Raw genomic sequence first — 24,052 nt, forward strand, 5'->3', positions numbered from 1 at the left:
ACTGCCTGGGCATAACTGAAGGAGATGCAATCTGCTATCCAATTATAAAAGGTGGGTTTGGTTATAGCAAGTCCATGACTGTTAGGTTCAAGCAAAACAAAAAATTGGGTGGTCCTTCTAAGGGCTTTAGTCCACTGTTGGAAGATATTTTAAGGAGTTATTTTTTAGTTTCCCGGCAGACTTTGTGATGTGCATGTGGAGTTAATAGCGGAACAAAGCAATCACCAATAAACTAATAAATGTGGATCAATATATAGTGCACAGCTCAGCTTAAAACATTGTTAAACACGATACTGTTGCACAGTGCTCCTTCCAAGGAGTGACTAGGTGTGTGCAAATGTTTTTTCACACGAGCAAAATTTTTTTTATACCAACTATTTTTGAGCACTAGCATTAGCACAAAGAAAAATGTATGTGAGCGACCATGTAAAACCTGTGAGCGACACTCTGAAATGCATGAGCAATCGCTCACATGCTCAGCTTAGAGGGAACTACACTGTCTGTTTTTCTTCTTCTTTAGTTTGTTCAGTAACAAGCTCAGATAAAAACGAGACATCTGTTTTTTTCTAACTGATAAAGCCAGTGAAGGCCACTGCTTAGAATCAGGCATAGGATATCTCTAAAAAGCCATAACCAAACTATAAATCTTGTCAGAGTTTTGAGTTCTAATTAGACCAACTGGCTTTACAAAACTTGAACTAGAGCCAAAAAATGAGAATATAAGGAAATGGCAATTGCAGTGTCTTCGGACCATCAGATAGAGAGAGCACCTATAGCCACCCTTTCTGGGGAGGTCTCGATGCCTATTACTCCAGGATTTCTTCAGTTTTGTTGACTCACACAGAGGACTAGGAGAGAGGTATCTCTTTATCGCTTCATCTCCTTATCTTCATTGTATATCTTAATCTTAATCTTTTATTATTGTAACACTATTTGTTTTTTATTGGTTTATACAGTATTGCTGTGATGCTGTGTAATATTATTTGCTGATTTTTTTTATTTTTTACTATATTTTACCATATTTACTAAACCAAGTTTTTGCATTTACAAATCTATGTTTGTGTGTTCTATGATGTAATTACCACCATTCAGGCCACCACTTACATCCACTCCAGATAGAAAGCAATGACTCCTGCAATCCAAACTGTGCACAGCTATTCACCTTTATAAGCATGAGTCATGAGAAAAATGTTGGTAAGATGATCAACAAGTTAAGATGGAAATCTGTCACCACCTTAAACAAGAAATTGGGACGTTTGTGCACTACCACTTTATGATGGTGAAAATTTGTATAAAGTGTGTAACTCTTACTAGGGGGTTTTGGTCCCAAGGGCACAAAAATGTATTTTCTTCGGGGCTGCTCTGGAGGAGGAGAGGGATTCTTTTTATGGGGGGAAGCTTTCGCTTATGGCACAAACATTGATGTCTTGAATTCAGTATGTGTATATAGTAGGTGCATCCCATGGGGTTAGTTGCTGGACAAATCAGACAGGACCAGAATCTGGGTGTTAAAATAAAGTTTACTGATTGGTAATAACAAATTAAAGTCCGTTGGTTCACAATGTTGAAGTTATATCTGACTGGCGATACATGTGTATTTCTCTGTAGGTAGGTGTCCCTTTTACTTCAGGCATCTGGGTAGAGCTCCCATGGTGATTTTATTTGCGCAAAGCTCATCCAACAGCTAACCAGGAATCCTATTGGATGAAGTCCCCAACTTCACAGCAAAAAGTCCTACCTGACTCCATCCCCTTCCTGGATACCCAGCTCGTCCTGGTCCCATGAGTGTGGAGATCTGATTGAGGTCTTTCTCTTTCATCCTTACTTCTTGTTACTGAAGACTTTTCTTAGAGACAAGTCAGAAGGAGATCAGGCTATACCATCACTGCATCACTGTGGGGTGAGATGGATCAGAAAAACCCTTCCCACACTGTTTGGGTCCAAAAAATACTTCTAAAATTAAAGCTGGATACATCTTCAGCCATCACTGTCTTTCACAGCAGGATCCGTCACTGGTGCTTACCCACCTAGGGTTTATAGTAGATTCACAGATCTTTGGTCTTCTGGATGAGAACCCTTTCACACCAAAAGGGAATCAAGCATAATATCTCTGTAAATTAGTAGGGGAAGGACCTTCTGGCAGGGAGTGCACGATGAGGTATCATGCCCAAATGAAACTCCAGGGTGAAGCTGGGAAGCCTCACCAAAGTGTAAAACTTAACCTCACTGTCACAAAGCTTCTTGAATTTGATCCTACTTAGCTCTAAAATAGTTGGGCTAAATAGGGTTGAGGCATCCAACCACAGCCCTCCAGGTGGGAGGGGCTGATGAGGGGTGAAAGGCTCATAATATTACAGTTTTCTACAGGGACCTAGTGATATCTAGTGGCTAATTTGTAGGGGTACCACAACTAGATAAGTCATTAGGGCATGGAGCTCACCAACTTGATAGAATGAAGTGATCACTACCAAAAATATAAACTTCCAGGTCAGGTACTTAAGCTTACTAGAGGTGAAAGGCTCAAAGATGTGCTCTCATCAGCTGGATGAGTACCATTTTGAGGCCCATAACACAGCAGGAGGCCTAACAAGAGACTTTGATTGCAGCAAGTCCCACATATATCTAACTAAAGGTTACAAAGAGATGGGATTTCCTTTTACATGCTGTTGATAAGTGTCAGTAATACTGACATAAATCCTAATAGAGTTGGTTTTCAGACTGGACTCTGAGAGGGCAATAATAATACTTTTCAGTGAGCTTAAAGATGCAAGTCCATCTGCAGTTCCCTCACAATCAGCTGCCGTTGAAACCTCATTCCTTGTTCCATTTTCCAGATCATTTATTAGTATGTTAAACAGAGCAGTTGCCAGTACAAATCCCTGGGGCACTGTACTGATGATCTTTCTCCATTTGGAAATCTGTCTTTTAAGCAGTTACCAATCCACAACAGGACACTGCCTCCTATCCCTTGACTTTTTAGTTATCTGAGGAGACACTCATGGGGAAATCTGTTATATACCTTCTGAAAATCTAAAATCATTACACTAAATGGCTCATCTTTAACTACATGTTTATTTACACTTTCAAAAAAAAATCTAATAGATTTGTAAGGCAAGTCTTTCCTTTGTTATACCCACATTGACTCTTCCCCTATTAAGCCATATCTATCTATATATGGACGGTAATTTTGATTTTAAGAATAGCTTCCTCTATTTTACCTGGCACAGACATCAGGCTCCAGTCTATAGTTTCCTGATCATCCCTAGAATGTTTTTTAAAAATTGGTATTAAACTGGCCACCCTCCAGTCTACAGGAACTGGGACTACTTTAAACAATAGGTTACAGATTACTAGTAATAGGTCTGAAATTTAATGTTTTTCTTTCAAGTCTCTGGGGTAAATACTATCTGATCCTGGTGATGTTACTCTTGAGTTTGTCAATTTGATCTACTGTATCTTCTGTTATCACAGAGATTTTCTTTAGTTGCCAGAATCACTTCTAAAGAAAGTTTTTGATGTGGATATGTCCTCAAGCAAGTCAATAATGGTGGAAAGAACCCAAGCCACAGTCACAGAGTAATGTAGATGGAGGGATATTATTCACAGTCTACCAGTTTATGCTGTTTACATACAACATTTATTCAACGGACTTTAATGTAGGAAATTAAATGCACCATTTACGGTTGCTTACCGTAAATGGTGTTTTCCGTAGATAGCAGATGAATTAGCCATGCTGTCTGGGTACGTCTTCCGTGCCACTAGGTGGCGGAGCTCTCTAAGTCTAGTAAAGTCTTTCAGCTAGATGCTCCCTCTTGTATCTTCCTGGGTTTGCCTGAGGTTCCTCAGTCCGTATCAAAGCAAGATTGTATGCTACCATATATTGGAACTGTCCGGGGAGGCGGGAGGCTTAGCAAGGTTAATTCATCTGCTATCTACGGTAAAACACTGTTTACGGTAAGCAAACTTGCTTTTTTCATATAGATAAGTAGATAAATTAGCCATGCTGTCTGGGAGTCCGCAGCTGTCATACTGAGCAGATATATGATTGCAGTCTGTTTGTTGTGCTCAATATGTGTATTTTAGGCAGACAGTTCTTATGAAGGCGTTTTTTGTGTGGAATAAGTGCTCTTTTGTAGAATAATCCGGCCCATGTGCCGGTCCGCAATCTGTTTGTCTAAACAGTAATGTGATGTGAAAGTGTGCAGAGATGACATGTTGCCACTTTACAGATATCCATGAGAGGTACTTCATGGATGTGGGCGATTGACGCGGCCATTGCACGAACTTGATGCGCCTTAGGTGTTGTTGATAGCTGCTCTGAATGTTTCTGGTTGCAGAACTGTATGCAATTGGATATCAAGCACGATAAGGTTTGTTTTGTTACTGGAAGTCCTGATGCGTTTGGATTAAATAAGAGAAAGAGTTGTGAGGGTCTGTTAGGACTGTGGGTGCACTGTTTGTAATAGGCAAGCACACGTTTACAGTCCAGGGTGTGGAGTTTTCACTCATTGTCATTGGCATGAGGTTTTGGATAAAAGGTGGGTAATGTGATAGCTTGGTTTAAGTGGAAACTGGAAACCACCTTTGATAGAAAACTTGGATGAGTGCGAATGTTATCTTGTCATGATAAAATTGCAGGTAAGGCGGGTAGTGAAATAAGGCTTGAAGCTCACTGACCCGTCTAGCTGATGTTAGGGCAGTCAAAAAGAGAACTTTCCAGGTGAGGTATCTCAGGTGACAAGTGTCCATCGGTTCAAAGGGTGGTAGCATTAGTTATTCTAGGACTATGTTAATGTCCCAGGGCACTGGCGGTTTTTTAATTGGAGGGCGTAATCACAATACCCCTTTCATGAATCTGGATACGAGAGAGTGACAGGATATCGGCTCATTGTTCTAAGGAGTATGATAAGCTGCTATTGCACTTATATGTACTCACAGAGAAGCCATTGCTAGGCCTTCTGTGTAGAGCAGATGAAGGTAGGAGAGAAGACATTCTGGTGGGCAGGTAAGTGGATCAATACCTGCCGTTGTGCACCAGGAAGTGTAGCGTGACCATTTTCTCTGATATTTTTTATTTATTTATTTATTTTAAAGATTTTATATACCGACAACCGTTTGCACATCGTATCGGTAGTTGAATCTAGTGGATAGTTTTCTGGAGGAGACTAAAATGTCCTGAAGCGGAGGAGCAATATTTAAGTTTTTGAAAGCGAGTCGCTCAATCTCCATGCCATGAGGTGCAGGGAGGAATGTAGTCGGTGAAGGAGTGATCCGTTCTCCTGTGTAAGTAGTTGAGGGTTGTTGCCCAGAGGAACAGGGTCTATCGTTGATAGTTGTATGAAATAGCTGTACCAGGTTTGTCTTGGTCAGGCTGGTGCTATGAGAATCAATTGTGCTTTGTCCTCTATGCATCGTTGAATTGTACGAGAGATCAGTGGTATTGGAGGAAAAGCGTACAGTAGGCCTCGAGACCAGTCTATGAGGAAAGCGTCCGGAGCTAGTCAAGAAGCGCTTGGGTATAATGAGCAGAAGGCGTCTACTTTTTTGTCGTGTGCTGTCGCAAACAGATCGATGCAGGGGAGACCCCATATGGAGAATATGTGATCCGCTGTCTGCTGATGTAGTTCCCATTCATGGGGGTGAAATATTCTGCTCAGTTTGTCCGCTCTGGAGTTGTTTGTAGGTGAATGTATCTGTAGTGTGCCCATTCCAGTATCTGTGCTGTTTCTGTGCATAGGTTCCAGGAACCTGACCCTCCTTCTTTGTTTATGTAAAACATTGTGACTGATTGTGTGAATCATTATCTTTCGTCCTTTTAAGTAGTGTTCGAAGGCTCGAAGGGCATTTCGTACCGCTCAGAGATCCAATAGGTTTATGTGTTGGTTGCGCTCCATCGCGGACCATAACCCTGAGTCTGAAGATGGTTCAGGTGAGCTTCCAAGCCTGTGGGAGAGGTATCTGTGGTGAGTATGACTTGATGTCAAAGTGGTCGTAGAGGCGATCCCGTAGATAATGTTGCTGGTAGTAGCCACCATTGTAGGTCTTTCTTCATGCTGATGGTTACGTGTACCGGAGCTGATAATGGATGCAGGAACTGAGTCCATTGATGCTTGAGGCCCTATTGGAGATGACGCATGTCATCTCCAATAGGGCCTCCAACCGACATGATACGAACTCTCCAACCGACATGATACGAACTCCGTGAATGCCGGTATAGAAAAAAAAAAATAAATACAAATAAACGAGTGTGCAGAATTACATAAATGGAAGATGCCATGTGTCCCAGAATGGTCATAATTTGGCGGGCTGGGACAGTCGTGGCGTGTAAAAGGGTTGAAGACATTGTGCGAATAGCAATTGCTCTTGGGTGCGGTAGGAATACTTTGTCTTGAACAGTGTCTATATAGGCTCCGATGAACTGCAAGGTTTGCGTCGGTTGAAGGTTTGATTTTTCGTAGTTGATCAGGAGACCTAGACTGTCGAGGCAAGAAATCGTGCAAAGTAAGTTCTTGCGTAGGAGGGACTGATTGGGTGCTACTAAGAGCCAGTCGTCCAGGTAAGGAAATATTTGAATCCCTTGACAACAGAGGTAAGCCACCGCTGCTGCTAGACATTTGGTGAATACCCTAAGGGGCAGATTTTATAAATCTGCGCACACTCGTACTTTTCTTCGCGCACCAGGTGCGAACAAGAGTACGCACGTTTTCAATAGATACGCGCGTAGCCAGGCGTATCCATCAAAATCCAGGGTTGGCGCGCGCAAGGCTGCCCAAAATCAGCAGCCTGCACGCGCCGAGCTGCGCAGCCTGCCTCCGTTCCCTCCGAGGCCACTCCGAAATCGGAGCGGCCTCGGAGGGAACTTTCCTTCGCCCTCCCCCCACCTTCCCCTCCCTTCCCCTACCTAACCCACCCCCCTGGCCCTATCTAAACCTCCCCCCTACCTCTATCACGAAAGTTACGCCTGCTCAAAGCAGGAGTAACTGCGCGCGCCGGGCCGGCTGCTGCGCTCCATGTTCCGGTCCGGGGGCTGGTCCAGAGGCCGCTGTCACACCCCCGGAACGCCCTGGGCCAGAACCATGCCCCCGGACACGCCCCCGAAACGCCGCGTCATTCCCGGCACGCCCCCTGACATGCCCCCCTGACACGCCCCTCCATGCAAGCCCCGGGACTTACGCACGTCCCGGGGCTTGCGCGCGCCGCCAAACCTATGCAAAATAGGCTCGGCGCGCGCAGGGGGGTTTGGGGTAGGTTTTCGGGGGGTACGCGCATACCCCTTTGAAAATCTACCCCCAAGGGCAGAGGAGAGGTCAAATGGTAGGACCTTGTATTGGAAATGCCTGTTGTCCATCTGGAAACAAAGGTAACACCAGGAATTGGGATGTATTGGTATGTGGGCATATGCATCCTTCAAGTCCAGTGAACACATCCAATCTTTGGGTTGAAGAAAGGGTAGGATAGACTTGAAAGAAGTCTTTGTTGAGTGCACGTAGGTCTAGAATTGGGCGAAGACCCCCCGATTTCTTGGGAATGAGGAAGTATTGGGAATAGAAACCGGTGTGCGGTGTCATGGAAGTTAGTTCTCGAATGCAGTTTTGCTGGAGAAGAATGTTGACTTCCCGTAGGAAAGAGCCTTTGTGCGCTGCTCGATGTTTCTATGGAACTAAGTGTGGAATAGTTGAAACCAATGTAAAATGGAGAGAATAACCTTCTTTTATTATTTGAAGAACCCATTGATTGGATGTGATTGTGGACCATGCTGGGAGAAATATGGTTAATCTGCCTCCTACTGCCAATGTCAAAGCCAGTGCATCTTGCACTTATAAATTAACAATGTGGTATTCTGACTAAAAGCCTGCAAGGAAAACAAATGCCCATACCTTGTTTGCAATCTCTGTTTCAGGCTCATCCCAGGCAGCTGGAGAATCAGTCACGTTTTCTCCCTGCATATGGATTCAGCCCATCTTAATTGGAAGAAAATTAAAGCTCCTTGAGGGAAACTACAAAAATTCTCTTCCAGGCTGGGAGCAGCAGAAGAAATGTCAGAGTTCTTACCAATATTCCATCTGTCCCCCATTTCTTAGTTTCCCCTTTTGAATAGGTATTCCTCTGCACTTCTTAGCTCATTAACAGAAGGAACAATTATCCTTCAGAGTGGAAATCTGATTGGTTTAACACAACTTTTGTTTTTTTCAAATGAAGGTCACCCTTGTCATAGCATGATACTGATCAGGCTTTGAAAAGCAAACATCTTCCAATAGGTTCATAAAGGCTAGTTGGGCAACAGAATCATAAATCCCAGTCTTTCTGCACCAGGGGCCATGTATCTGTTTTCAATCATAGTCCTTCCTTTATCTTAGGGCAGCTCTGTAAATGAGGTCCAGTTTCTCTGCATACATGCAGAGGAAAAACACATCAAGCTTCCATTGTTGCCAGAGACTGTATTTTGAATTGCAAACACACAGAAGCTTTTACAAGGCCTTGCTCCTACAATACCTCTTTTTTCAGGATGATGGGCTTAGCAAAGGAGCACATCATTCTTAAACCTAACTAGCAAGAAGGCTGAGCAATTTTCAGTTGAAATGACGTAGGAACGATAAGATTAATAATAAGAATAATGACAGAATAATAACAACAAAACACTAACAGACTAAAATGAACAGTAATACAGAGCAACAATAGAGTAAAAGTAATAAAATGTGCATTAGAAATATGAGGTAGTGATGGTAATTAAATCTGAGGTAGAATGTGAGTGCAAATAATATTCTATACTAGTCTAAATGTGACCATATATAAGCTTAATGACTTATAACATGGCTCATATTCCTGAGTAATTATTCATGTCAGAATCTAGTTATCCTGAGCAAGATTACAGTTCTCGTGAGATCACGTAAATGCATTTATTACTCTGGGAACCACAATATATAAAAAAAAAAACTGTGGAAAACTTCCAGAATTACAAACTCTGCCAAAACAGTTTTTCTTACATATATAAACTGTATCGAACATGGCATCAGAAAAAATAGTGTTTTATTGTTTCCATCTACCGCCACACAAGCAGTATCAGCCTTAAACACTTTTGTTTTCATTCATATGCTGGTTCTTTACATTCTTTCCAACAAGCTACTTTATTAAACAAAAATGTTTACCTAAAGGCTCTATCCTTAATTACATCTATGTTCTCATAACAGTTAATACAACTTTAAACTCACAAAAACGAAAAATATATAAAAAGACTCATCTTGTATGAATGCACTGAGCAACCTTACTCATGACTCAACAGGAACCCAAACCCAACATGAGCCCATGTTTTGATGGTTATCGCAACCTGCCTCAGGGGTAATGACTCAGAGTGTACTAAACAAGAAATCTCTTCAAATGTCCATCCAAAGACTGTGTACCAATATAACTCATATGACTGCTCACAACGGGAAAGCCGATAGTCGCTCAGCAGCACATGGTTCGGAGAGAGGTATCTTCAAAGGATACTAATGATGCATTAGAATTAGGGCATCCCGACAGTGAGGTTCCAATAATAAGAAAAGTAGTCCAAGTGCTTGTAACTAAAAACTCACCTAAGCTAAAAAATTCTAACTTATCCCTATCAATTAAAAAGCAGAATGAAAATACAAACAAAAAACAAACTTTGAAATGTTTGTATGCTAATGCCAGAAGTCTAAGAAGTAAGATGGGAGAATTAGAATGTATAGCAGTGAATGATGACAGACTTAATTGGCATCTCAGAGACATGGTGGAAGGAGGACAACCAATGGGACAGTGCTATACCGGGATACAAATTATATCGCAATGACAGAGAGGAGCACCCGGGAGGCGGTGTGGCACTTTATGTCCGGGATGGCATAGAGTCCAACAGGATAAACATCCTGCATGAGACTAAATGCACAATTGAATCTTTATGGGTAGAAATCCCTTGTGTGTCGGGGAAGACTATAGTAATAGGAGTATACAACCATCCACCTGGTCAAGATGGTGAGACTGACAGTGAAATGCTAAGAGAAATTTGGGAAGCTAACCAAATTGGTAGTGCGGTAATAATGGGAGACTTCAATTACCCCAATATTGACTGGGTAAATGTATCATCGGTGCATGCTAGAGATATAAAGTTCCTGGATGGAATAAATGACATTTTTATGGAGCAATTGGTATAGGAACCGACAAGAGAGGGAGCAATTTTAGATCTAATTCTCAGTGGAGCACAGGATTTGGTGAGAGAGGTAACGGTGGTGGGGCCGCTTGGCAATAGTGATCATAATATGATCAAATCTGAATTAATGACTGGAAGGGGGGGACAGTAAGCAAATCCACGGCTCTCGTGATAAACTTTCAAAAGGGAAATTTTGATAAAATGAGAAAAATTGTTAGAAAAAAAACTGAAAGGAGCAGCTACAAAGGTAAAAAGTGTGCAAGAGGCGTGGTCATTGTTAAAAAACACCATCCTAGAAGCACAGTCCAGATGTATTCCACACATTAAGAAAGGTGGAAAGAAGGCAAAACGATTACCAGCATGGTTAAAAGGGGAGGTGAAAAAAGCTATTTTAGCCAAAAGATTTTCATTCCAAAATTGGAAGAAGGATCCAACAGAAGAAAGTAGGATAATGCATAAGCGTTGGCAAGTTAAATGTAAGACATTGATAAGACAGGCTAAGAGAGAATTTGAAAAGAAGTTGGCCATAGAGGCAAAAACTCACAGTAAAACCTTTTAAAATATATCTGAAGCAGAAAGCCTGTGAGGGAGTCAGTTGGACCATTAGATGATCGAGGGGTTAAAGGGGCACTTAGAGAAGATAAGGCTATCGCGGAAAGATTAAATGATTTCTTTGCTTCTGTGTTTACTGAAGAGGATGTTGGGGAGGTACCCGTACTGGAGAAGGTTTTCATGGGTAATGATTCAGATGGACTGAACCAACTCACGGTGAACCTAGAAGATGTGGTAGGCCTGATTGACAAACTGAAGAGTAGTAAATCACCTGGACCGGATGGTATACACCCAAGAATTCTGAAGGAACTCAAAAATGAAATTTCAGTCCTATTAGTAAAAATTTGTAACTTATCATTAAAATCATCCATTGTACCTGAAGACTAGAGGATAGCTAATGTAACCCCAATATTTAAAAAGGGCTCCAGGGACGATCTGGGAAACTACAGACCGGTTAGCGTGACTGCAGTGCCAGGAAAAATAGTGGAAAGTGTTCTAAATATCAAAATCACAGAACATATAGAAAGACATGGTTTAATGGAACAAAGTCAGCATGGCTTTACCCAAGGCAAGCCTTGCCTCACAAATCTGCTTCACTTTTTTGAAGGCGTTAATAAACATATGGATAAAGGTGAACCGGAAGATGTAGTGTACTTGGATTTTCAGAAGGCGTTTGACAAAGTTCCTCATGAGAGGCTTCTAGGAAAAGTAAAAAGTCATGGGATAGGTGACGATGTCCTTTTGTGGATTACAAACTGGCTAAAAGGCAGGAAACAGAGAGTAGGATTAAATGGACAATTTTCTCAGTGGAAGGGAGTGGGCAGTGGAGTGCCTCAGGGATCTGTATTGGGACCCTTACTTTTCAATATATTTATAAATGATCTGGAAAGAAATACGACGAGTGAGGTAATCAAATTTGTAGATGATACAAAATTTTTCAGAGTAGTTAAATCACAAGCAGATTATTATAAATTGCAGGAAGATCTTGTGAGACTGGAAAATTGGGCATCGAAATGGCAGATGAAATTTAATGCGGATAAGTGCAAGGTGATGCATATAGGGAAAATATCCCATGCTATATTTACACAATGTTAGGTTCCATACTAGGTCCTACCACCCAAGAAAGAGATCTAGGCGTCAGAGTGGATAACACACTGAAATCGCCGGTTCAGTGTGCTGCGGCAGTCAAAAAAGCAAACAGAATGTTGGGAATTATTAGAAAGGGAATGGTGAATAAAATGGAAAATGTCATAATGCCTCTGTATCGCTCCATGGCGAGACCGCACCTTTAACACTGTGTACAATTCTGGTCGCCGCATCTCAAAAAAGATAGAGTTGCGATGGAGAAGGTACAGAGCTTGGAGAAGAGACGGCTGAGGGGAGATATGATAGAGATGTTTAAAATCAAGAGAGGTCTAAAATGGGTAAATGTGAATCGGTTATTTACTCTTTCAGATAATAGAAAGTCTAGGGGGCACTAGCATGTGGCACATTTAAAACTAATCGGAGAAAGTTCTTTTTCACTCAACGCACAATTAAACTCTGGAATTTGTTGCCAGAGGATGTAGTTAGTGCAGTTAATGTAGCTATGTTTAAAAAAGGATTGGATAAGTTCTTGGAGGAGAAGTCCATTACCTGCTATTAAGTTGTCTTAAAAAATAGCCACTGCTATTACTAGCAACAGTAACATGGAATAGACTTAGTTTTTGGGTACTTGCCAGGTTCTTATGGCCTGGATTGGCCACTGTTGGAAACAGGATGCTGGGCTTGATGGAGCCTTGGTCTGACCTAGCATGGCATGTTCTTATGTTGGCAGGTGGCGGTAGCCATCGAAACATGGGCTCATGTCGGGTTTGGGTTCCTGATGAGTCATGAGTGAGGTTGCTCAGAATGTTTGTACAAGATGAGTCTTTTAAAATATGTTTTCTTTTTGTGAGTTTAAAGTTGTACTGATTGCTGTGGGAATACAGACATAATTAAGGGTATAGCCTTTAGGTAAAAAGGTTTGCCGCCTGACTTGTACAGGAAGCAGAACCAAAACACCTTCCTGTTGTAGGGGGACAAGAACAGATCTATGTCTGGGCTCCCCTAAAGGGGGAAAATTTGATTTGCTACCCCTTGGTCCAGGGATGAGAAGTGGGGTCTGAAGGCTCGATTCAGCCTGTCCATTACACTTTCTCTGTTCTGTCCAGGTACATGGCCCAAGACCAGATCTTGACCGCTTCCTGACACAGGAGATATGATCACATGCCTCCCTACGTTTTGACATACCACATGGCCACTTGATTGTCAGTCTGGATCAAGACAACTCTGTTGGACAGCTGATCTCTGAAAGCCCACAGAATGTACCTGATCGCCCAAAGCACCAGGGCGTTGATTTGACAAGAACGTTCCTGAGCGAACCACAGTCCCTGGGTGCCAAGCCCATCTACATGAGCCCCCCACCACCACCACCACCACCACCTCAGAGTAGATGCATCCATGGTTAGCACAATTTGATTAGGGAGACTCTGATAGGAAATCCCTTGTTCCAGATTGGAGAGTACCTGCCACAGGGACAGAGATCCAGAGTGATTCAATTGCAAACCTGGAGGCTCTGAGTGGCCTAGTGCCACTGCGACCTCAGGATCCATTGGGTTCTGCACATATGTAAGCATGCCAAAGGAGTGACATGGATGGTTGTGGCCATGTAACCCAACAGCCTCAACATGTGCCAAGCTGATACCTGTTGGCTCTGTTGCATCTCTGTCGCAATGGTCGCTAGAGTGACGGCCCTCTGGTGCGGCACAAAGACCCCAGCTTGAACCGTGTCTAGCAGGGCTCTGATGAAGTCCAATTGAGGTGACAGACTGAAATGGGACTTTGAGTAGTTGAGAACTCCAATACCCGGATGGTCAAGCGCATGGACTAGATGGCCCCTGCATGAGTCATGCTCTTGACCAGCCAATCGTCTAGTTATGGGAAAACATGCACTCCCAGTCTGCAAAGGTGTGCCACCACCACAGACAGGCATTTTGTGAAGACTCTTGGGGCGGACGCGAGACCGAACGGTAACACCTGCTACCGGGAGGGCTGTTTCCCCACTACAAATCAGAGATACTTCCTGGGACAAGGGGAAGATCTTGATATGAGTGTATGCATCCTTTATGTCAAGGGAGTATAGCCAGACCCCTCTGTGTAAAAGGGGTATCAAAGTGCCCAGGGAAACCATATTCAACTTTTCTGTTTTTAGAAATGTGTTCAAGGCCCTCAGGTCTAGGATGGGAAAGAGTCCTCCTGTTTTCTTTGGAATCATGAAGTACCTGGATTTGAATCCCCGCCCGCTTTGCCCTGGTGGTATGGGCTCGACCATTCTGGCCATTAAGAGGAAGGAAAGCACCATTTGTAGTACCTCCTGATGCGCTAAAGGCCCCCAAAATGAGCATGGAGGGCAATTTGGCAGAACACACAATAGGTTTAATTGGTACCCTTAGTGGACGATGGACCAAACCCACTGGGCCATCAGTTTGCAAAGAACAACAGTTTGCTCCCAACCAAAGGGTCCATCATCCCGGGTATGGGCAATTGCTTACGCTCCCTATCGCCCAGTCAAAACCCCATCCTCGGAGTTGACTGAGGAGCTGGCTGGGTCTTGGGAGTTCTCTGCTGCCTGGAATGGCCGCAGGAGCTTTAAAGGTGTGTTCAGGATTGAGGAGGTGGAGGAAAGTACTTCCTTTGGTGAAAGAAAAATGTCCTGGGTCACTGTCTCGACGGCCTCCTGGATGAGGAGAACCAGACTGGAGTGCTAGTGGAGAGTTGTTGAAGGGTTTCATGATGATCCCGGAGTTGGGACACAACATCCTTCACTCTGTCTCTGAAGAAATTCTCTCCAGTGCACAGCATGTCAGCAAGTTGTTCCTGTACCTCTGGTCTGAGATCCGAGGCCTGCAGCCATGCCAGTCTGTGGGCACAGAGACCCTCGAAGCTGTTTCGAAAACATCATAAGTTGCATGGACCTCATATTTTCCACATTCCAAACCCTTGTGCTCCAGGGACATGAGGGTGTCTTGCTGCTGTTGAGGCAGCTGCTCAGAAACCTTCTGCACTTGCTTCCAGAAGTCCCGCGAATACTGGCTCAAATAGAGCTGGTAGGCAGCGCTACCATCACCCTGACAAATCCTGCGAAGGTCAAGTCCTCAGAAGGGGACTTCTTGCGCTCCTCTGGAGGAGAAGGATCTGACAGGAGACCATCCAAATCCTCAGAGGAGGATACCATCTGATCATCCCCCCCTGGGGTCATAGGGACCCTCATCCTCACTGATACCTGGGTTCTCGGCCGACATCCAGAGGTGCAGGTACCGTTGGTCCTAGAGGGGGGACTACCGGCCTTGGTGTCTCCACTTGCCTCGGCAGAGCTTCCTCTGAGGAGGAACCGGCAACACCCACTGTATCAGAAGGGGGAGGCCTCTGTGCCCACGACAGACATCGGTGCCATCCCGGGAACTGATGCCAACTTGGTCTATAAGACAACAATGAGCACACTGAGCTTCTCCAGAAGCAGTACGAGCATGGGCGGCACCAGCTCCGGTGCCGACTTTGCTGCAGGATCGAAGCCCTGCAGCACTCACTCCACTGCTAGCTGGACTCGACGCTCCAGCTCCTCCTCAAACGTTGCCAATGCCGACTAGGAGGAAGAAAGGGTGGCCAGATCTTCCTTGGACCTGCGAGGGGGATCAGCGACTGACACCAAGACCAGTGGAGACTGTCCCGGACTCTGGGCATTGATGGAGGTTTGGCGCTCCTCGCCACGGGATCACTTCGGGGGCATCGTGGCAAAAGTTGGTGTGTCCCCATGACCAGCACCATGCAATGATGGTGACCTGTGCCGATGCTTCTTGGTCTTTCCACGATGCTTGGTCCAATCTTTCCCTGGTGCTGAGGTCAAGGACGATGAACCAGATGTCCTCGGCCTGGAGGAGATCAACAACAGTTGGTCTCTGGCGCACCTATCCACTGGCAACCTCGATAGAATTGACGGTCCTGCTGATGTCAATGAGGTGGTGTCCATCGGTGTGGCTCCAAGATCCTCCAATGCTGATGCTGCCAATGCCAATGGACTTCTTCTACCCAAAGAGGTTATCCATCTTTTTGAGTTGAAGTCGACATCCCTTCGAAGGCATCTGGGTGCACAAGCAGTAACCCTAGATGACATGCAATGCCCCCAGACAGAGGATACAAACCTCATGAGGATCAGTGATCGACATGGTCCTCGGGCACTGGGTGATTTGGCGGAAGCCAGACGTGACTATCATGGGGCAAAACAAAATGGAAAAATACAGAACAATGGCGGCGGGCGGCAATGGAAGACGGGCACCGAGACATAGCCACAACAGGGGGAACTAACAGTGAAAGGAAACTTACCCAAATGCCGCAAACCCTGACTGGGGACACTAAGGAGAGGCAGCAAGAGGGACCCGGCAACGGACTTTGAAGAGAGACAGCGAAAAACCACAAAAAACAAGTTTTCCACAAGGCAAAAAGCCAAAAGTTTTAGAGCTCAATCCAACTATGATGCAGTCAGCTCCGCGGGAAAAAAAAAGACTGAAGAGGGACTCCACATGGACGCATGGTATAGGGCATGCTCAGTGTGCCTAGTTAAAGTTTCTAGAAACTTTGATAACTTTGATAAGTTTTCCGCATTGGGCTTCATCTAATGAGGCCTACCACCATGCTTGTCCTTGGAGAAATATAGTGGCACTGCTGATACTGGGTCTTACTGAAATGATAATTAAGAAACGAAGAACATAGCGTGATATGGAAAATCTGTTCCACCCCAACACAGGCACTGCAGCTGTTCTGAGCTGTGGCTATGTTACTTGCTACTCTCCCTTCCCCCTTTCCCCAAAACAGACAAAGTGAAGAAAGCTAAAATGGTACAGGACTTCTAAAAGGCAAGGAATCCCAGAGGATCATTAGCTGCAAAATAGTGAAGGGAAATAGTGGAAGCATGGTCTAGACATCATAGGCCATGGAAGTAGTTAAGCTGGTACACAGTGGGGTAACCTCATGAAGCAGTGGTTGCAACCCAAACACTGGGGTAATCTGCAAGGCGTGACTGTGATTAATACCCACATTTCAGTTAGCAGGGTGAGACCAGATGTTTTGGAGTGGACAGTGGCCTCTGGTTTTGCCAGTTTTGTGAATTAGAAAACTTGATAATAAGCAAGTGGAAGAGCAGCCTAGTGGTTAGAGCAACAGGCTACAAACCAGGGTTCAAATTCTACTGCCACTCCTTGTGACCTTGTGCAAGTCACTTTACCCTCCATTGCCTCAGGTACAAACTTATGGTGAGCCTCTGGGGCACAAGGAAATACCTACAGTACCTGAATGTAATCCACTTTGAAGTGCCAAAAAGCAAAATATATAAATAAAATATCTTTTTTGGGGGGGGGGGGGGGAGAAAGGTGCCAGTACTCACATGCAGGGCCCTCTTGGGGATGGTATAGGAAACGCAATCACCAACCTGCCCTTGTATCTGGCTGCACAGCTTATGAAATGACAGCATTGTACATATTATATACAATCCTAGAATACCGATATATATTCTATTAAGAAAACTGAACAAACCAGTGATCCAGCAAGGGTACTCGCAACAACAGGAAGATGGCAGAAGTCCCGTAGAAGACCTCAGGAGAGAGGCAGACTGGAGTCCGGGTGAGCGGCCCTCCGAAGAGCAGATAGCCAAGAGACAAGGGGGGCCCTCGAGGAGCGGGTACCCAGTAGTCTCACACCACGGAAGCAAACCGGAATAAGTTGAGTAGAAGCTGGTAGAACAGCAAGTGAACTCGTTGCCAAATCGCTGGCTGTCTGGGCTGGCAAGTTTAAATATCAGAGCATAGTGAGGTCATCTGGTAGGGACGCCCCCGAGGTTTCCGCCATGACGTGGTTAAAGCTGGTCGGAGAGCGAGCGCGTGCGCGTGCCTAGGGAAACCCACGGTAAGATGGCGGTCGGGAGCTTCCATGCTGCTCGGATAGGCCCGGGAACGGAGGCCAGAAGGCCGGAGGTAGCTGGCCGAAGCCGCGAGTTCACCCAACGGGGCCAGCGTAGTAAAAAGAGGTGAGCAATGGCAGCCGCAGCCGTCTGAGGCCACGGAGCGTAACAATAGCTTTGTGGAAAGATTCCCTTCACAAATATTACAAGATATGGAGTCTCTTTCCATTGTGGATGGATAAGAAGGGTGGTCCCTCTTGCAACTAGTTTCATTTTTAGGTCTCTTTGTTTTTTCCTTTTTTCTTTTTGTATTCTTATTGATGATACAAATTTCTTATGAGTATAAAGGATAAAAACTGGGATGTTTGGATGTTTAAAAGCCTTTGATGAACTGTATCATTTATGATGGGTACGGGAGGGGGGAGTTTGGGATCAGTAATTTGTTTTTATAAACAACTTTCTGTAAAATTATTGTTATAATGTTCTGTTACACATTTTAGAGCTGTATTTAGTCCTTGAATAAAATATTAATTACAAAAAAAATATGCTTTTGCCATTGCTACTTTGCGACAGCCAAAGCAGCAGGCCTGGATAGTGATCTGGGCTGAAGACTAAACACTGGAAGGTACCAGGAGGGTGGGAGTGTAAGGGATGGGGTGGGGGGAGTGTGGGGAGGCCTAGATAACTTTAGACCTGCTCTCAGGATGTCTAGATTTAGGCAAAAAACGTATCTGGCTAATTCCTAATACTGGAATTAATTGTTTAAGTTATTCATCTAATTCTGTTCCTCCCTGGAACGCCCCCAAAACACCCCTTTCTTCTTCAGCTAATTCTTAGCTGATTAACATTTTAGCCATATAAAAAGGGGAATATTCAAAACTAGCCATTTGAATATTGACCTCGTCTGCTTGCTGCAGTCAGAATGACATCACTCTGTTGTGTGACAGGTAAAATATCTTCAGAGAAAATAAAAATACTTAAATGCCAAACAAACTCTTTCTAAGGATTAATGAAGGGATCAAAAAGTTTGAAGCTGACTGAGGAGGCCCGAATCACAACATGCTCTTCTCTTATAAAGAGAAAGAAAAAGAAAAACATCTGATGAGGTCCATAGACAACAAAGGACTGAGGAGGATCCATGAAATGGTGGCAAGGTGAGAAATCCCATGCATGTCAAGAAAAACTTTCTAGGTTTTTCTACGACTTTAAAAAATGTTCTGTGTTAGATGACATCCCCCACGTTAATGACCAATTTATCCTGTGTCTAAGGAGAAACTGAAATACAATACAATCCCTGTCTTTGAACTGTATGTCAGAACACAGAAAAGGAAGTGGAAGAAAACAGTAAACATTTTATAAATAGCAGAGTTGTTTACCTGTAACAGGTGCTCTTCATGGATAGCAGGATGCCAGTCCTTTCATGTGGGCGAAATCATCCAATAGAGCCTAGCAAGGAAAAACTATGGAAAAGTTTCCAGAATTTTAATTGAGCCTATTAAGCCTATTCAGTCTCTTTTTAGCAAAGAATGAAAAATAAAGTTGGAGAAACCAACTCCATGAGAAGATGGGTAGATTTGTGAAGACTGACATCCTGCTGTCCTCTGAGAGCAGCTGTTACAAGTTAGCAACTCTGCTTTCTCAGAGAACAAGCAGGATGACAGTCCTCACATATGGGTAATCCCTAGCTACAGGTTGTCCCCAATAAAAAAAAAATACAGTGCCACTGGGCAAAAGAACAATGTTTTTGTTGGTGACGAGCCTTTTTTTGTATTCCATATGCATCCTATGAGGAACAAAACAGGCTCTATTCAGGAAGGAGTCAGATTCTATACTTCAAACAAATTCCAAAGGACAAATTGGCCAGACCTACTATTGTGTCAGCCATCCCTATCCAGACAGTAACGAGATGTGATTGAGTGGAGAGAACTCCATGTTGCAGCCTTGCAGATCTCCTCCATGGGGACTGATTGTAAGTAAGCCACCAAAACTGCATGGCTCGAACAGAATAAGCCTTGACATGGCCCACCAGATTCATCCCCACCTAGGCATATCCAAACGAAATGCAATATGCTAGCCAATTAGAAATAGTCTATTTTGCAACAGCAATCTTTACCTTGCTGGCATCAAAAGAAACAAAATTGGGTTGACCTTTTATGGGCTTCAGTCCGCTCCAGCTCTCTTGCAATCCAGCTTGTGCAATACTTAAATATTAAATGAAATGAAATGAAACTTGCTCACCATGTTGACCATGAAGCCTAGGAAAGAATGTTGGAAGGACAACTGACTGGTTAAGATAGAAGTCCAGCAACTCCTTAGGCAAGAACTTAGGATAGGTATGCAGGACTACCCTATCATGGAAAACCTTTGTGTAAGATGGATAAGTTACTAGAGCATGAAGCTCACTACCCTATGCGTTAAAGTGAATGCCACCAAAAATATGATCTTCCAGGTCATGTACTTTCAGGTCATAGGAGTGCAGTGGCTCAGAGGGAGCTTTCATTAGCTGGGATAAAACCATGTTGAGGTCCCAGGACACAGCTTGAAGTGGGGAGGCTTTAAGTGAAGCAAATCCTGCATGAACCGTACAACTAAAGGCTATACAGAGATGGGTTTGCCTTCTACATAATGATGATATGCACCAATCGCTCTAAGGTAGACTGTAACTGAGATGGTCTTGAGATCAGCATCAGATAAATGTAGAAGGTAATTAAGCAGTTTTTGTGTGGAGCAAGAGAAAGGATCTAGGGCCTTTTGCTCACATCACATAGCAAATCTCTTTCACTTCAGTCCATAGGACATCTAGTGGAATCCTTTTTTGAAGCATAAAGAACATGAGACAGATCCTCAGATGATGCAAGAGGTTGCAGAATCGACCTCTAAACATCCAAGTGGTGAGTGTCAGGGACCAAAGTTTGGGATGGTGCAATCTGCCCCAATTCTAAGTGATGAGATCTGGGGAAAACCCTAGTCTGATTGATTCCCTGACTGACATCTCCCGCAGAAGTGGGAACCAGACTCGTCTCTGCCAAAAGGGAGCTATGCGAATCATTTCTTCCTTGACCTTCAACAAAGTCTTTGCTACTAGTAGAACTGGGAGGATATGCACACACGAAACTCTTGCCCCAATGTAGGCTGAAAGCATCTGAGGCAAGTTTGCTGCATGCCCTCAGCCTGGAGCAGAAGAGTGGGACATTCCTATTGCAAGGGCACACAAACAGATTCACTACTGGAGTCCCCCAGTGGCGGAAGAGTCTTTGTTGACCAACCAATCTCTGAAAGAGCATAGAGTGTATCAAATTGCCCAAAACTCCAGGAATTGTATCTGTTGTAACTTTTCCTGAGCGGATCAAGAGCCCTGGGTGCAGAGCCCATCCACATGAGCTCCCCAACCCAGGTTGGACGCATCCGTCATGAAGACAATTTGGAATGGAGAAATTTGGTGTTAGGAATTTTGGACCCTTGGCCCGAGGTGGGGTTATTGCTACCTGAAGGGTTGGGCCCCACAGGTCCCCACCATTGGGAGGCGAGGCTGGCCGGGAACAGAGGCAAGCTGGAACGTCACCTGTGCCGACCCACGTTCCCTGCAGGTTGAGCCCTTGGGTGCCGGGGCCGGCAGGTCTTAGGAGCGCCCCCGTGTGGCTGGTCCCGGAGAGGGTAGGCGAGTGAGTGCAGAGAGTGTCAGAGAAGTAGGCACAGTTCGAGGCAGGAGCACTCTCGGAGGGAGGAGAAAGAGTCTCTGGGAGTGCAAGGCCACTGCAGCTCTGAGGAGAGTAGAGCAGGAGCACGTGGGAGTCGCCTCGAGGAGAGGAGCTGCAGATGCAGAGACACGGACTGTAGTACGCTGGATGGGAGCTAGAGCGGGGAACCCACTGTAGCCGGTGCCTGGAAAGTAACAGCGCAGGAGTACTGCCTGGGACATGGCAAGCCGATGACAAGATCTTCTGTAGTAGCAGCGCAGAGGGCTGCCCCGAGGAGAAGGGCACAGAGACGCAGTCTGAAGGTGTACTGCGCTGAGCCAACTCCTGAAGAGAGAAGGCACTGTAGCAAAAGTCCACAAGGAGAAGTACCATGGGGAATCCCAGGAACAGCGGTTGGAACTCTCAAGTAGACTGGTATAGAGCCTGGCCCTGAGGAGCAGAAAGCGCTGAGAGGGAGAATCCAGTAGGTTGTGCTAAGCCAGGTCCTGTGGAGCGGGAGATGTAGAGAGAGAGTCCAAAAGGTTGTGCTGAGCCTGGCCCCAAGGAGCGGGAAGCGCTGAGAGGGAGAGTCCAGTAGGTTGTGCTAAGCCAGGTCCTGTGGAGCGGGAGATGTAGAGAGAGAGTCCAAAAGGTTGTGCTGAGCCTGGCTCCAAGGAGCGGGAAGCGCTGAGAGTCCAGTTAGGGTGTGCTGAGTCAGGGCCTGCGAAGTGGGAGGTGCAGAGTCCAGGTAAGGTTGCGCTGAGCCTGGCCCCGAGGAGCGGGAAGCACTTGAGAGAGTCCAGATGTGCTGAGCCAGGAGCGGAGCGGTAAGCACTGAGAAAGGAACCCAGAAGGAGAAGCGCAGAGGTCCAACGACTGGAGCAATCAGTCCGTGGAGAGAGTAAGGCACTAAAAGGAACCATGGAACTCATTGCCAAGTCAGTTAGTGAAGGCTACAAGTGGTGTTTAAATATCCCGGATCAATGATGTCATCAGGCAGGGACGAACCCGGAGTTCCCGCCAAGGGCCCTTTAAAGGCAGGGCAGATAGCGCACGCGCTTAGGAAGGCCCAGGATCGGAGCTCTGGTCGGCGGCGTCCCGGCCGCCACGTGGAGTGCAGAGAGCCGGGAAAAACGCGGCGGTGGTGACTAGCCACCGCTGTGAGAGCACCGGAGGAGGAGGGCCAGGCAAGACGTGCTGTGAGTTGAGCCTGCCGTGGACGGCCGTGGCCGGTGGTCATAACATTTGGAAGGGAATTCCTCAGTCCAGACTGGAATTGTCCTGCCATTAGGACAAAGCGTCCCTGAGCAGTTGAGTGACCTGGATTATATCCCGTAGATCTTGAGTGGCCTGTAGCCACTGAGACCACAAGGTCCTTTGTGCTCTTCTCACATAAAGAAGTGCCATGGGAACTACATGCACCATTGATGCCATGAGGCTCAACAACCTCAACATGTATCAGGCTGATGTCTGCTGACCTCCTCTGCTATGGCCATCAAAGTGGAGGCCCTTTGCTGCAGGAGAAAGGATTTTACCTGAGTCATGTCTAACAGACCTCTGATAAACTCCAATTCAGAAGACAGGCTGAAGTGGGGTAGATGACAAACTCTAAGAACTCCAACACCTGGACTGACATGAGCATTGATTGCTCAGATCCTGATTACGATAGGCTTTTGACCAGCCAACCATCCAGATAAGGAAACACATGTATTCTCAGTTTGCTTAAGTGCACTGCCACCACAGCTAGGCATTTTGTGAAAACACGTGGGGCAGACACTAGCCCAAATCGCAGAATGTGAAGATCACAGATGCCAACACCAACTGGGAGGCAGGAGTGGCCAGATCTTCTTCAGAAGCAAGAGTAGGATTGATGGCTCAAACCAGGACAAGTGGAAACTGTCTTGAGTCCCCCATGTGTCTAGAGAATGAGCTCTCCTCAGTACGGGACCAATTAGGGAGATTTTTGGCTGGCACCCAAACATCCCCATGCTTAGCATTGGGTATCAATGGAGACCAATGCTGATGCTTCTTTGGCTTCCTCAATGCTTAAAAACATAAGAAGTTTCCATACTGACTCAGACCACAGGTCCATCAAGTCTAACATTCTTTTTCCAACAGTGGCCATTCCAGGTTTACAAGTACCTAGCAAGTACCCAAACGTTAAATAGATCCCATGCTACTGATGCCGGTAAAAAGCAGTGACTATTCACTAAATCAACTTGACTAATAGCAGTTTAAACCCAACTAAGAAACATAGAAATGACCACAGAAGACCAAATGGCCCATCCAGTCTGCCCAGCAAGCTTTCATTCTTATTTTTCTCATACTTATCTGTTATTCTGACCACTAAGGTCAGGGCCCTTATTGGTAACTTTTTGGTTCTAATTTCCTTCCACCCCTGCCACTGATGTAGAGAACAGTGCTGGAGCTGCATCATTGTGAAGTATCAAGCCTAAATGGTTAGGGGTAGTAACCGCCGCAATAAGCAAGCTACTCCCACGCCTATTTGTTTACCCAGCCTGTGCAATTTAGTCCTTGTTGGTTGTTGTCTAAATATAAATCATCTTTTCTTCATTCCCTCCTGCAGCTGAAGCAGTGAGCTGCGCTGTATGGGGTAGATTTTAAAAGAAGCGCGATCAGCCTACTTTTGCTTGCGCATCAGACTCAAGCAAAAGTACGCTGGATTTTAGT

General features: G+C 45.1%; 1 protein-coding gene across 2 annotated transcripts in view; it reads right to left on the bottom strand.

Annotated features, from left to right (window-relative positions):
• The window catches only part of LOC115094242 (inactive serine/threonine-protein kinase TEX14-like), a 285,279-nt gene that overhangs the window by 251,542 nt on the left and 9,685 nt on the right, over positions 1 to 24,052 (bottom strand). The gene's annotated exons all lie outside the window — the stretch shown is intronic.

This window comes from Rhinatrema bivittatum, chromosome 6 (genome assembly GCF_901001135.1).
Source record: "Rhinatrema bivittatum chromosome 6, aRhiBiv1.1, whole genome shotgun sequence".
Taxonomy (NCBI): domain Eukaryota; kingdom Metazoa; phylum Chordata; class Amphibia; order Gymnophiona; family Rhinatrematidae; genus Rhinatrema; species Rhinatrema bivittatum.